Consider the following 14324-nt stretch of genomic DNA (forward strand, 5'->3'; position numbering starts at 1 on the left):
TGTAACTATTAAGTATTAATATATTTTATGAGTAGGAATTTATTTTGGACTATATTGCTTATTCCTACAAATTTTGGATTGAATCTAATATTTTTCATGTGTTTTTGTAGGAGACCTAAAAGGTCATGAAATTGGATCAAGTTCAAAGGCCCAATCCAACTCGGATTCATCCTTCCTCATCATATTTTAGATTCGGGTATGGGTTCACAAAGGATCAGTTCACCTCGCTTTCAATTATCTACTTATTCAATTGAACAGCAATTAATTACTACATTAATTATCAAACTTAACAAATTAATTAATAATTTATTAAACAGATTAATATATAATTAACTGATTAATAATCAAATTAATTAGATTAATTATCTTAATTAATCAATTATCCTTTGTTAATCAAATAAACCTTAAGTAATTAATTAACTTTACTCCAATGAACCAATTAACCCCCTTTACCGAATATTGGGTGGGCAGCCGGCGGCAGAGACGCAGCTGCTGGGCGTCGGCGTTGGCTCCTTCTGGCAGACGGCGGGCGGCAGGACTTCTTCTTCACACAAACATCAGGGCAGCGTCGGAACGAGGCAGGGGCGGCGGTGATCGAGCAGAGGACGGCAGCAATGACAGGGCGGCATCGTCAGAAAATCGCAGCAGGTAGGCGGCGGCGTCGGGTGGCGGCCGTGGCACGTCGGAGCAGGGGATGTCAGAGGATAATCGCGCGACACTGAAGGCGGCAGCGGAGTGGCTTCGATTTGGGAGTCAAGGGCGGCGGCGACGAGGCGACGGCGGCGGCCGAGGCGCGGTTGTTTCTCTGCTTCCGGGAGGGTGGCGACGGCGAGACGGAGAGGAGAGGACACTGCCCCATTCCCCTCCTCGCTCGACCCTTTTTAAGGGCATTTTCCCGGGAGGTTTCCGCCGGCAGACCCGGGCGGCGGTGGGCCGGGCGCAGGGCGCGGACGGGGTCGCGCGGGTGTGGATGAGAACGCGGGGCGGGGGTTAGTTATATTGAGGAAGTGCACAGTAACCTAGGTGAAAATTTGGGCTAAACCAGCTCAAAGTGGGTTACACTACGGTTGAACTGATTACTATAGCAAACCGGTTCAAGTCTTGGTTCACTCGGTTTACTGACCAAACGAACTCTGATTTGACTCAAACTAAGTTTTGTTGGATTCGTCTTCGCAAGACGAATCTTTTCATCCATTTTATTTTATCAAAACCTCTTTCAGTACGAACCAAACCAAGTTGGTTCGGTTTAGTTCAATCTTGGTTCGTTTGGTTCACTAACCAAACAATCTCTAATTTGATCCATTTTGGTTTCATTGATTTTGTCTTTGCAAGATGAGTCACATTCTCCCGTATCCTATGTTTAATAACCTAATGGATTTCTATTCCTATGATTTACAAGTTTAACATAGTTGTCTTGTTAAATGAGTTAAGGTTAATTAATTAAATATGCTCCACTTTAGGTTTAACTTAATTAATCTTCCTAATCTCCCCTTAAACTTCTGAAATTAAGATTAATTTAATTTATAAATTACCTCTTAATTTCTGATATTCTACAAAAATCACTTATGGACTTATGAAACTAAATTGTAGATTTGGGGTGATGATTGAAGTATGTTTTAAAAATGATATGCCAAAATATCATACACCATCCTTAATTTAAATCAAACAAGAATGCAACATAATGATTGACATATCTCTACGTAGGGTCTGTTGTAAGCCAAAATTCATCACTCTCATATGTCAAGTCGTGAGCTATAAATCCTAGTCATGAATACTCTTTCATTAGCCACATCACTTCTTACTCCCCTTGATAATTACCCCTAGGAATTGCTTGGGGTTTCCATTATTTCCTTTCGTCAACATTAAATACATCACTCCTGGGACCCAAAAACTTGGGGAACCCATGCTTGTTTTACCTTTCCTTTAGTGACTTGTCGTTGATAAAACTCGTTCGTGTGATCATTAACTGATCTTGCATCCTGCCTCAACATCTGATATCGTTGAAACATAGCTGAGTATAGTCGAAAGGAAGAACCACCCCACCACCTACAACTTCAAAAGAACACTGGCTCCGCAACACCTCTATGTCCCCCCTTCCTCCTACAATGACTAGGACAACTATGAAGATGTGGACCTCAACAACATCGAATACGATCAGTCTTACTCTCTCAATCATCCGATCACAGGAGGCGACGAAGATGACGACAAGATCGAAATATTTGGTGATCCAGTTTATGACGATGCTGACGAAGAAGAGATAGACCTAGACGAAGTGTTGATCAAAGACCAGAAGCTCACTTTATCCGACGGCAATCAGCAGCATGGTTCATCTATCGATGAAGTCTAAATCTCCATTGCCTCACCTTGCATTAATTCGACATCCCAGTTCATTCAGTATGAAGAAAATAAGACCGAGTTAATTGGAGATCCAATATATGATGAGATACTTTGTGATGATGAAATTGTTAATGAAGATGGTGACTATGTGTTGTAGGTTTTGAACACTGAGAATTCCCTCAATGGAGGCACCATTGCCGGAAAAGAGCTTCTATGTTCAAGTTTTGTTCAAAATGATGATGAAGTGGATGAAGTTGTCAATAAAGTTAGTGTAGATCTTCAAATTCAGGAAGAAGCCCAACAAACTAAAGATGCTGATATGGGTGAGCATCAAGATTTTGATATCGATGAAAAGTTCAAGTTTGATCTTATGACTCTCCATCCTAGAAAGCTATCTCTGGAGAGGGATGACTTTAATGTCTTTAACCTCTATCACAATCTACATGACCTAGACTTAACTGGTGCCAAAGGTGAACAAAGATAAGACGGAGGAAAAACGTGTGAAGATTACAATGATGAAAGATGAACATCACATCTTGAAGTATGGCAAGAAAGATCTTGACTTGAGAAAGCAAGCAGTCATGAAGCAAACCTTTGATCATCAACTTGAAAAGGATAAGGAACAACTACAAATTTCACAAAATATAGATCTTAACATAGATCTTTACAGGACAATTAATTGGGTTGAAACTATCTCTATAGCTCTGGAAAATAATACAAATTTCGTAGACTTCTCTAACATTTTTTATCATAGTCAATTTGGAGCTTCTTTTGTAATAGATTTAAGTTCACAAGAACGTCGTTTCAGCATGTGTGAAGTTTCTCCAGAATGGTCATTGTCTTATGACAACACCAAGGTTATCATCATGGAAGAGTTTCTTTGTGATCCACTGGAGCCTCCTTGGACAATCATGTTTGGGGACATTGCGGATCCCATTAAAATTAAAAAGAACAAGTTGGTATCATCACAGTTAAAAGCAATTTGTAAGGAAAAGAAGTGCTTGGGGAATGCGAAGATGGACAAGAGCAGCATCCACGATGTCATGCTTGTTAGCGGATCGACGAAAATTCTTAAAGTGCAACAACTATTAGAAGATTCTCCCAAATTGATGTCAAAGGATCTTCCTCTTGGACGGCCACATGATATTATTCTAAACTCGAGGATGAGTTTTTTTCAATCCGGGGCATCTGATGCAGGAGCATCAAGCAACATGATTAGTTTATGTCTTTCGATACAACTATATTCCCCTTTGAGCTGTGATGATAAGAAATTGAGACTATCAACCTCTCTTTTGGGTTTTGAAGAAGGACGATTGAGGCTACCAAAACGGAAGATGATTAGGCCGTGGCCTCTTGATATTATTTGTCAGCGGATCGACGAGGATTTCTAAAGCCCAACAACTAATTAATTTTATTGATTTGGTGCAAGACGATCTTCTTCCGGAGCGACCACCTAACACTATTCTAAACTCAAGGACGAGTTTCTTTCAACCTGGGGCGACTGATGCAGGAGAATTTTAAGAATTTTTTATTAATTTTGATAATTTTTATTTTTAGTAATTTTGGAGTTTTTGATATTTAGAGTAGTTTTGAAAAGTTCTATTTTTTATTTTTAAATCCTTTTAGGATTTCAAATTTATTAAGAAATTTTCTTTTTTATTAGGAATCTTTCTTTTCGAGTTTGTTAAAAAATTTTCCTTTTTATTAGGAATCTTTCTTTTCAAGTTTGTTAAGAAATTTTTATTTTTATTAGGAATCTTTCTTAGGGGCTGAGTTTATATAAACATCTTATAAGTTGATGTTTAGGAAGCAGTTTGATTGATTAATAAAATTTCTCTTTTTTGGCAAAATTCCTAGAAGCAGCGCCATCCCTTCTACCTATTTTCCAATTTCTCGAACTTGTTCTCTCCACAATTCTCCTCCAATCTTCCGCATCCAAAATAATTGCTATTCTACCTGGTGTCAATATGTCAGTGTAGAAGTTTGTTTTTCGAAAAAAACATCGTTTCTCTTCCAATGTCATATGCCATTCTAGAGTTTTTTTTTGGAAAAATAAAACACACTCTTTAATTTTTGAATTTACATCTCTTTGTATATTTCTGCAGGCATCTGTGTAACAATGTGTTATGTACTCTGAAGTTTAATGTTCTCTCTTGAATCATCACTTCTATCTGTAGCTCTTGGAATGTAGCTCCAATAGGGATGATCTTTCTTTTTGCTCTCCTATAAATTGCTCTACAACTCGCTCGTCGAATTTGATGCTACACTATGGGAGTTGGGTGAGTTATAATTCACTTCATATCATGTATTTAATTCATCTTGTGTTGATAAAGTTTCCTTAATTACTAGAGTCTAGAGAAAGCGTACAAAAAAAAAGGATAGAGTAAAATGACGTGCAGCTCGGTAGGAATTAAACCAAACAGCAGCATCACATGACAGAGAACAAATTCCACTCACATGTATTTCACCACTAAGGTAAAACAACTATTGAATTAGATATAGCTAAGAATCCATCTCTGATCAGATTTGTAGTTTATGGCAGAATGACCCACTTAATACTTTATCAGTCTTACATTACCTTGTGAGTAATGATTTTAAAAAAGAACTGAGGTGCAAGGTGCAGGGGAAATAGCAATATGCACACTCCAGCTTCGAATTAAAATAAACTTTTAGTCTCTTTCTAGAATCACTTATCTTAAGAATAGCTTCAAATAGCCATGAATTTTGTTAATTGACTATAGATCCCATCTTTAAATACCTTTTTTTTTATGCTATCCTTCCCTAAATTCTACCTACGAGATCATGATTATTAGCCTAAAATGGCCTATTTGCAGCTATTGGTCCAGGTGTAATGCCGGTCATATAAAACAAATTAAAAGGAAGGCAAGGGCAATCATACAAGCTGTTGATACGATTCTTTTTCCATTGTTTGAGAGAGAGTTTTCAAGCTTTGCTCCCATGAAGTAACTAACTTATTAAGGAGCAACTATTGGCAACTAATGAACTTAAGGAAATCCTATCACTATCACCTTTCTTGGCTTATGTTTATCCTTTGAGTTTGGGTCTTTAAGTTGTACCAATAGTTTTATCATGTGTGATCATTTTCACCTTAGGACTCAAATAGTTTAACATGGGTATTTAAGAGTGGGTCGTTCATGGAAGTTTGACTTCTAATTTCTTTTATACTGAGTGGTGATTGGAAGAAAGAGTTGGATGTAGCCAAGATTACAAAGTGTTGGATGTAGCCAAGATTACAAAGTGCATCTCGATGAGCCTATGAATTTGAATACTCTTTATCAGTCAATTTTCTTTTTTCCCCCGAATCTAGTTCAATAGATCCAGTGAGAGTAGGAGTATTATTAAAATGCTTATTGTATATTTCGTCCATTTGCTATTCTGTGCAGATTTTTTAATTGGGGGTGCAAAACTCTTTCATTAAATAAATTAGCTCACACTAGATTAAGATATCACATATGGAATGACAGATTGCTTATTTTCTCACAATTACTAAGTGGGAGCTTGACCTATAAAGGCAATTCTCAAAAGAGTGTAGGGTGATTGAAAAGACCTAGAAACCCTTAGGAATCCAACTTAAACTGCAATTAGATTAAATCAATAGCTAAAAGTGGAAGGTAAGATGTTAGGAATAGATAACTAATTTGCTTTTAGAACTTCTTTTCCTGGCAAATAGTGAGGAGCTGCTCAAACTGCCTCTTTCATATAGGAGTGGGTCCATGAGGCAACACTTAAACGTGGCAACATGCAAATGAATTTTAAACAGTGAGGTACAGAACCTATATTAGAAAATGTGCTACCTTCTTTGGTATAACAATTAAACTCTTCATATCTCGCATAAGAGTTATCAATTCCCTATATCATGCTTGAGCTCATCATGCACCCCATTTAAAAGAGAGTCAAACTCTAGCAGAGTGCGGTCACCCTTAAAATGCCTTATTGTATGCTTACTTTTGACTTTAAGATTAACATTCCTTTGTTATTGAAATTTTCAATGGTTGAGTCTGTCTTGAGGATATGTATTGTTATAACTATGATGTCGCACTTAGATTGCTTTCATTGCTATATTATATCATCTATTCAAGCACCTTCTAGGGATCAATATATTGGCTAGCTCATGTAATCAGTATATCATCACTCCCATGTACTAGTGTAGAATGAAAACCCTTTCTTGTGCTTTAGAACAACAAGGCACTAATGCTTTCTATATATTATTATTTTGATTGATATGTTCAGAACCTATCTAATTGAGCAAGGCACTTTTGCTCAGAAGGTGGCCAAGCTTCCTTTGCTGCTACGACATTCATCCAACGGGATGTACTTGGGAAAATTAACCAAAGTTGACAAACTGTTCACAAACGTGAGGGAATATTGCACACCCAATCTTGATTTATCACTATATTGATGTTGTGGTCACTCTTCTAAGTCATCAACCCAAATTTTTTTATGGAAAAACTTTCCAGGCCAATAGGTTAAGCTATGATCAGTTCTTCAGTCTCTGAGCCAATTTCGAAGTATTTTGTTCATTTTATTTTGTAATAAGTTTCTAATCTTTGTTCACTGAATCCCAAAGATCTTTTTGATGGCAGTGCTCAACGCTCAACGCAATGTTATAGCCTAGTTAGCCTCAAACTTCCTTATTCTGATCATACCACTGCTCGTAGCTTTTCCTTTTGCTTTAATCCCATATGTTGTTTCCCTCCACTCACTCCTACCCAGTAAGTCAAAAAAAAAGGTTTCAATCAATTGCCCTTCCCTTTCTCATCAAATGAAAGACAACCACCATACACACCCTTTGCTTGCAAGCAATCCCCCCCTACCTCATTTATAAGTATTTCTATCTGCCCTCATGTGAGATCAGATCGACTACTCTATTACCATCTTGCCAAAGGTCTTTTCTTCAATGAGATAGAAAATGAAAAGCTTATTAATAATCTTAGAGGCGCTGCACTAGCATTGTTTCATTCAATTGCTCTATCATAAAGAATAGGAAGGCAATGCAATTATTTGATCAATCACCTGAAATTATTTTTCTTTGCCAAAGGGATAGTTTCAATCACTAATAAATTTGTCAACAAGAGCTTCATTCTATCTAGAGGAAATCACTTGAGTGAATTTAGTTGACAAGTCATTACCTGCTTGGAGTGTGGGTAAGGGCTGGCTCACCTGATGGTTGTGTTATTGCATGCTTTTTGGTAGAGACCCCACCTCCCACGGCTACAGCTAACACTAGGATGATACCTAACAAGGTATGGACACTAGTTCATTCAGTCAATGAAGCTGTAGTTGGGATGCAGTTGCTTTAAATGATTTTGTCGTTGATTATCAATTCAAAAATTGATTCTGTGAAATATGTAGTTGATGGGGTAGAGGTTAGTAGATGCTTCATCGAGCTCCTCATTGCTCCAATTTTTCCTATAGGCTTCTTGCTCTGCCAATGCAATAACTGTCCAAATCATTTGATGCTTCTTCTCATTGAGCAGCCGCTTGACTTCCACTTCTGGTTCAAGGAGCTCCAGAAAGGTGACTTGAACCTTAATAGAACCTTCCCTTTTTTCTGTTTCATTTTCTGGTAGCTAAAATAAAGTTCTGTCTTTCCTTTTGTTCAGGATCACTCTAAGACTTTTGCAACCTTATAATTGGTTGACGGCAGCTAGCAAGTTCCTTTTGCTCTTTGATAGATTTTGGTTGTCTCATCCAGCAAACTACTTTATGTTCTCATTTTGTGTCCTATTCTTGTGAATTTCCTATTTGTGTGAAGGAGTAGCCGCATGTGTCAATAGTTGTTCCAGGAGAACTTTACTTGTAGCTAACTTAGAGAGTTTTATTTTAAGATAGCTTGGGCAGGCGCTCTTCTTTGGAAAGACATGTTGCTTGCCTTAGCACACCAACCATCTTAGTGTTGGAAGTTCTAGCAATGGGTAGCTATGCAAAGGATTGCTTTCTAACAAATTCATATTCATTAGACGAGATTGTGGATCTCTTTTTAGTGAGGACAACCAGATGGAGATGATCAGGTCGATTAAGGGCCGCACTACACCTATAGGTGTATTGCCATTCTTGTACAAGTTAAGGTAAAGGAATGTAGTTTCTTTCCTTCTAACCAGTACAACCTAGTTGGGGTTGGGTGGAACCAATGAAAACCAAATATCTAACAGCGACTTTCAATTGAACTCTTGGAGTGACTACAAGGGAAAAGAAAAATAATACAAGGCATTTCTCACTCATTTACAAGATGAATGTCAAAGGATTGTAGCATTCTCTTGCTTCAATGAATAGCCACTTGTAGATGTTTGTTCATTTGGGATTTCTATCTATATTTATTTGCTATTGGATTAACTATTCTACTTTTTGCTTTTGGAACCAATAGACCTTTAAAGTCACTTGCCCTTTCAAGTCTTTCGAACTTCTTCAAACCCTTTTATCCATTCCATCTAAAACCCTTGAATCATTGAATCCAGAGACAGAGTTAAAAGCAATCTGATATGGATACGTCCTCGACTGGTACAAACCAATATATATGGTCTCAAGTGACAGCTCGTTGGTCAAGAACAATGAGACCTAGCTTCATTATAAAGTTATGGTGGGAGCTCTTTGATTTCCCAGGGGTACAATCTAATGTGCGTATTACTTTCCACTTGATGATTAGATCAAGGTGGTTAGCTGGTGCTTAGAGAACTACCTAGGATGCTTTACTAGTGATAGACGAAGGGAATTAGTATATTGGCTACTATAGGTAGAATAGTGGTCAAATCTCACAACTTATTCATAACAAAACAATGCAAAATAGAAAGTAGGCTCTATGGGTTCCTACCTCCCTTGGAAATGAGGGATTTTTTGCTTGTAAGATAATTGAGAATAAGTTTTTTGCTTGTAAGATAATTGAGAATAAGTTCACCTACTGATCCTTTTTCATGTACTAATTTGAGAAAGAATGCTTTGACAAAGAGTTTTGCTTAATACATAAATGTACATGAATAAATGATTTGATTATTCCTTAGCCTTGGACCACCAATGCTTTGAATAATCCCTAACTCAGGCTTCCTATAGACTTAATGTAGTAGCACATTTAGCTTTGCTAGAATGGTTTCTTATCAAGGACGGTTGAAATAGACCTCTAGCTTTTCTAGAATAGTTGGTGTCCCATATGAGCCTTTGTAAGCTATAACTCGAGACTAAGTTTCCCTCATACCTTCTCCTTTTTAGAAGTTAGTGGTGCTTATAGCATATTTTCTCTTCAGTCCTATACTTGTTTAGCTACTCAACTCATCTGCCAAAGTGTAAGGAGTTAGAATTCACCTATAAGTGTTTGTTCCTATCCCTACTCGAGAGGACTTAAAGAGGAATTGTAGATTCATGTTCCTATCCCTCATAATGGATATATTAGATTCATGTTCATTAACTGATGACATCATTTGTAGGCAAAAAGGATTGAATTGAACGAGGAATGTTGCTCATATTCAAGTTCAAATTAGGAGAGTTAGGCGAGATGTTCTTCTTTAGTGGAGGAGATAGTGACAAATCATCCTTAATGGAGTGCACTATAAGATCAAATAGCAAACATCAAGTCTTTTCTTCTTCCCTAAGGCTAATGCCTATCCTTGCATTATCATTTTATTGCACAACACAATAATTAGAAAAAACTTTACCACACAAAAATTTAGTCAAGCTACCTTTCTACTAATGATTTTAGTCCACACGTTGTGTGACGGATGCATCATGCTCGCCCCTCTTCCTAGTCAGGGTGGGATTTATCCTAAGTTAGTACAATTCTTACGACCAAGTGATGGCTCCTTTCCCTAGTCTGGGTGGAATTTATCCTATCCTATCTTGGTAGAATTCTCATGACCGAGGAATCGCTCCTCTCCCCGATTTGGGTTGGATTTTCCCTATCCGCTTATAATCCTCACGATCTAGGGTGATTCCCTTAGGTAGGAGCAAGATTTATCTTACCTCACGACTGAGGAATCGCTTCTCTCCCCGGTTGGGGTGGGATTTATCCTATCCTAGTACAATCTTCACGATTGAGGGATCGCTTCTCTTCTTGGTCGGGTTGAGATATCCTTACGACTGAGGGATCACTTCTCTCCTTGATCGAGGCGAAATATGCCCTATCCTATCTAAGTATAATCCTTACAATAGAGGGATCATTCCTCTCCCCAATCTGGTCGGGATTTATCCTATCCTATTACAATCCTCACAATCTAGGATCAATCTTCTCCCCGATCAGGATGAGATTTACCTTATTATAGTACAATCCTCACGACTGAGGGATCACTTTCTCTGGTTGGGGTAGGATACCCTATCCTAATACAATCCTCACGATGAAGGAATCGCTTCTCTTCTAGGTGAGGATGAGATTTGCCTTATCCTAGTATAATCCTCATGACCAAGGAATCACTATTGTTTTTGGTCAGGGGAGGGGGGGGGGGGGGGTGGAGGGAGGGATTTGTCATATCCTAGAACCATCCTCACGAGCGAGGGATCCCTCCTCTCATCGATTGGAGTGGAATTTGCCCTATTGAGATTTAGCATTCTTCTTATTATTCTTGACTATGGGATTGAACTCTTCTCTCTTGTTGGATTATAATCAGTATTCAGTTATTTCGGACATTCTTATTTTTTGCTGTGGGATCAAACTCCTTTTCCCGATCGGATGATAATCAATATTCAGGCATTCCAGACATTCTTATTCTTAGCCATGAGATTGAACTTCTCTCTCCGATCAGATTACAATCGTACTTTGGCATTTTGGATAAATTATTATCTTCATGGCTGTGGGATCGTGCTACTCACTCTGATCGGATTATAATCGATATTCAGATATTTTGGACATTCTTATGTTTATTGTCTTCATGGCTATGAGATTGAGCTCCTCTCTCCGGTCATATTATAATAAGTGTTCAGGTATTTCGGGCATTCTTATTCTTGATTGTGAGATCGAACTCTTCTTCTTGATCGGATTATAATTGTTATTAAGATATTCTGGATATTCTTATGCTTATTATCTTTATGGTCGTGGGATTGAGCTCCTTTCCCTGATCGGATTATATTTGATATTCAGGTATTCTGGACATTTTTATTTTTAGCCGTGGGATTGAGTTTCTCTCTCTGATCAGATTACAGTCGATGCTTAAGTATTCCAAACATTTTTTTTATTATTTTTATGGCTCTTTGATTGAGCTCTTCTCTCGATCAGATTATAATCGGTATTTATGTATTTTGGACATTCTTGTGCTTATTATCTTTATGGTTGTGGGATCGAACTCCTTTCCCCGGTTGGTATTCTGGCATTCTTATTCTTGGCTGTGGGATCGAGCTTCTCTTCCTAGTCGGATTATAATTAATATTCAACTATTCTGGGTATTCTTATGCTTATTATTTTTATTGTCGCGGGATCGAGCTTTTCTCTCCAGTTGGATTATATTCGGGGCATTTTTATGTTTATTATCTTCATGACCATGAGATCGAGTTCCTCTCATCGGTTGGATTATAATCAATATTTAGGTATTCCATACATTGTTATTTTTCCTTCGTTTCTCTTATACAAGCCTTGCCTCAATTTGAATTATTGTCACGTAAGGTTTGCCCTTAAAATTGGTTTGTATAAGCTTTATTGAAGCATGAGGATTATGTTAAGAATCCTGATCACCTCTGTTCATTCATGACACCAATGAATGCCTTCCTCTTGTTTCTACTAGCATGGTTGCTAAGGAAGGCAAACTGAAGGTAGGAATACCTAAATACAATAGGCATCAAGTTTGTTAGTGTTAGTGATCTAATAAACTATAAAGTCTAAGGTTATATGACCATTTTCTATACTACCTCTTTCTCCATATTATTACTTCAAAAGATTCGTTGGTTTTCTCAAGGAAATCATTCAGACGTCACCAATGTGAGGTACTTTGTTCATTTCTTGTTTTCATCTGAAGAAAATTAACTTTAATTTATTGTTAATAATCTATCAAGCTTCTAAAATCTCAAGCTATATGACCATTTACTAGGCATAATCTTCTGACATAGAGGTTATGTTGCTTTCCTCGAGTACAACCATATAGAGCTTACCAATGCCAAGGCTAAATTAAGTTAAATTAATTTTCTTCTTTTCATGCATTAAAAAACCTTAATCAAGTAATGTTTCTTGTACATTTTTGGGTTGATAATCTCACTTAGTTTACGGGAAAAAATTTCATTTTACTAAATTGATTCTTGGCTCATTCTTCGATGCTTTGTCTTTCGAGGTATTGGAACTACTCCTTAGCTTTTATATTAACTTTTGAGAAGTTATTAGGATTGTTTATTTGCAGACATTGCCAATCCAAGTGGAAGCTTACGTCATACCCTTTCTACGTGTAAATAATGATAGTTATCTACTTGCATTTGTATTTTTTATTTTCTATTTATCCAACAGAGATATTCTTATTTTCTCTTTTTTTCTCTTAAGGTAAAGGTTTATAATTGAAATAGTTTGATCCACACAACATCCTCTACTTTGTTCTACTATGGATGCAGTGTCTACGTTTGATTTCAACACAAGTAGTTGATTTTTATGGCTATTGCTAATTAAAGACGAATGACTCTGGTCACCATTCTAATAAGCACAATATATTTATCTGCTCATGATCTTTTTTCATTCCATGCTCCCCATAGATTATGCCCAGATCCAATTCCTACTAGCATTGCTATCCACAATAATTTCCTGCATAACCTTGGTTTTTGCACTAATTATGGGTCTTGGTGTCACGACCCGGGAGAGGACCGTCCGAAAAATTTCGGCAGCATCTCCCCTGTATCTATGACAATTCCCTGGATACATACACATATATAAGACCCACACAGCCAATCCATAACAGGCTATGGATTTATACAAGTAAAATAAATCTAAATGTGACCCACACGGTCACTCAACACATCCTACTATATATGAAATGCATCCGTAAAAGTATTAATGAATAAAACTCGTCAATTCTTCACAAAAGAGATAATATGCAGCGGAAAACACAACATACTAAAACTTCGAACGGAGAATAAAATCCGTAACCACATAAAAGATGCAAGCAGTGTAATAAAGTCCATAGTCTCAATACGACACATAAATCCGAACTGTAAGCAAATCACGACAATACGAGACTACTACATCAGTGTATAAACCAACACAAGCCCACAACACAAAAATCACCACTAGCTGTGAGATGTCGCATCTGGCAGAATCTCCTCGGCATCAGCTGTAAACTCCTACCTGATATCTGGGAAGACAGAAAAATCCCAGGGTCCAAAAGATGTGAGTACAAATACTCAGTGGGTAATATAGAAAGACAGTGCATGAAGTAAAGAAGTAGCAAAAGAATAGGTACATACCAATGTCATCAAAGTATCAATAAGGTATCTGCAGATAATAAACATCTAACATGGATCTCATGTAATGCAACATATGAATGACATGTCAAACATAGTGCAACAATCAAGAGTCAAACAGGTAGACAATCAAAATGCAGGATCAGTGCGGTCCAATACATATATATCATGCACATGATGCACATATGCATGATGCAACTGCCCCACTCACTACAGCACTCGTGCAAGCATCTGAGGCTGGGATGGCCGGCATCTGAGGATCAGTACTCCGCGCCCTACAACAAAGTAGTCCGGTGATCCAAATCAGGGATCAGAGCCCCGCGTCCGGGTGATCCCGTAGCTGTGATAAGCTACAAATCCTATAGCCGATATCTGTCCTCTAATACTCGTCCTGGACTGCGTACACTGCCATACAGTCTATGAGTACCACCCCGGAGCGGTGTCGAGTCAAATCATCGGCACGGCTGCGTACACTGCCATACAGCCGTCGACTGCGTACACTGCCATACAGTCGCCATCACCATGATGGAAATAGGGTATAATAACCACCTATGTAGATATACAACTAAGTCATCTACCATCACGATAAACCCACTCCAATGGGATTTACAATCGTT

This window comes from Curcuma longa, chromosome 8 (assembly GCF_044706935.1).
Source record: "Curcuma longa cultivar G26 ecotype Majalengka, Jawa Barat chromosome 8, ITB_CL_G26_1.1, whole genome shotgun sequence".
In the NCBI taxonomy this organism is placed as follows: domain Eukaryota; kingdom Viridiplantae; phylum Streptophyta; class Magnoliopsida; order Zingiberales; family Zingiberaceae; genus Curcuma; species Curcuma longa.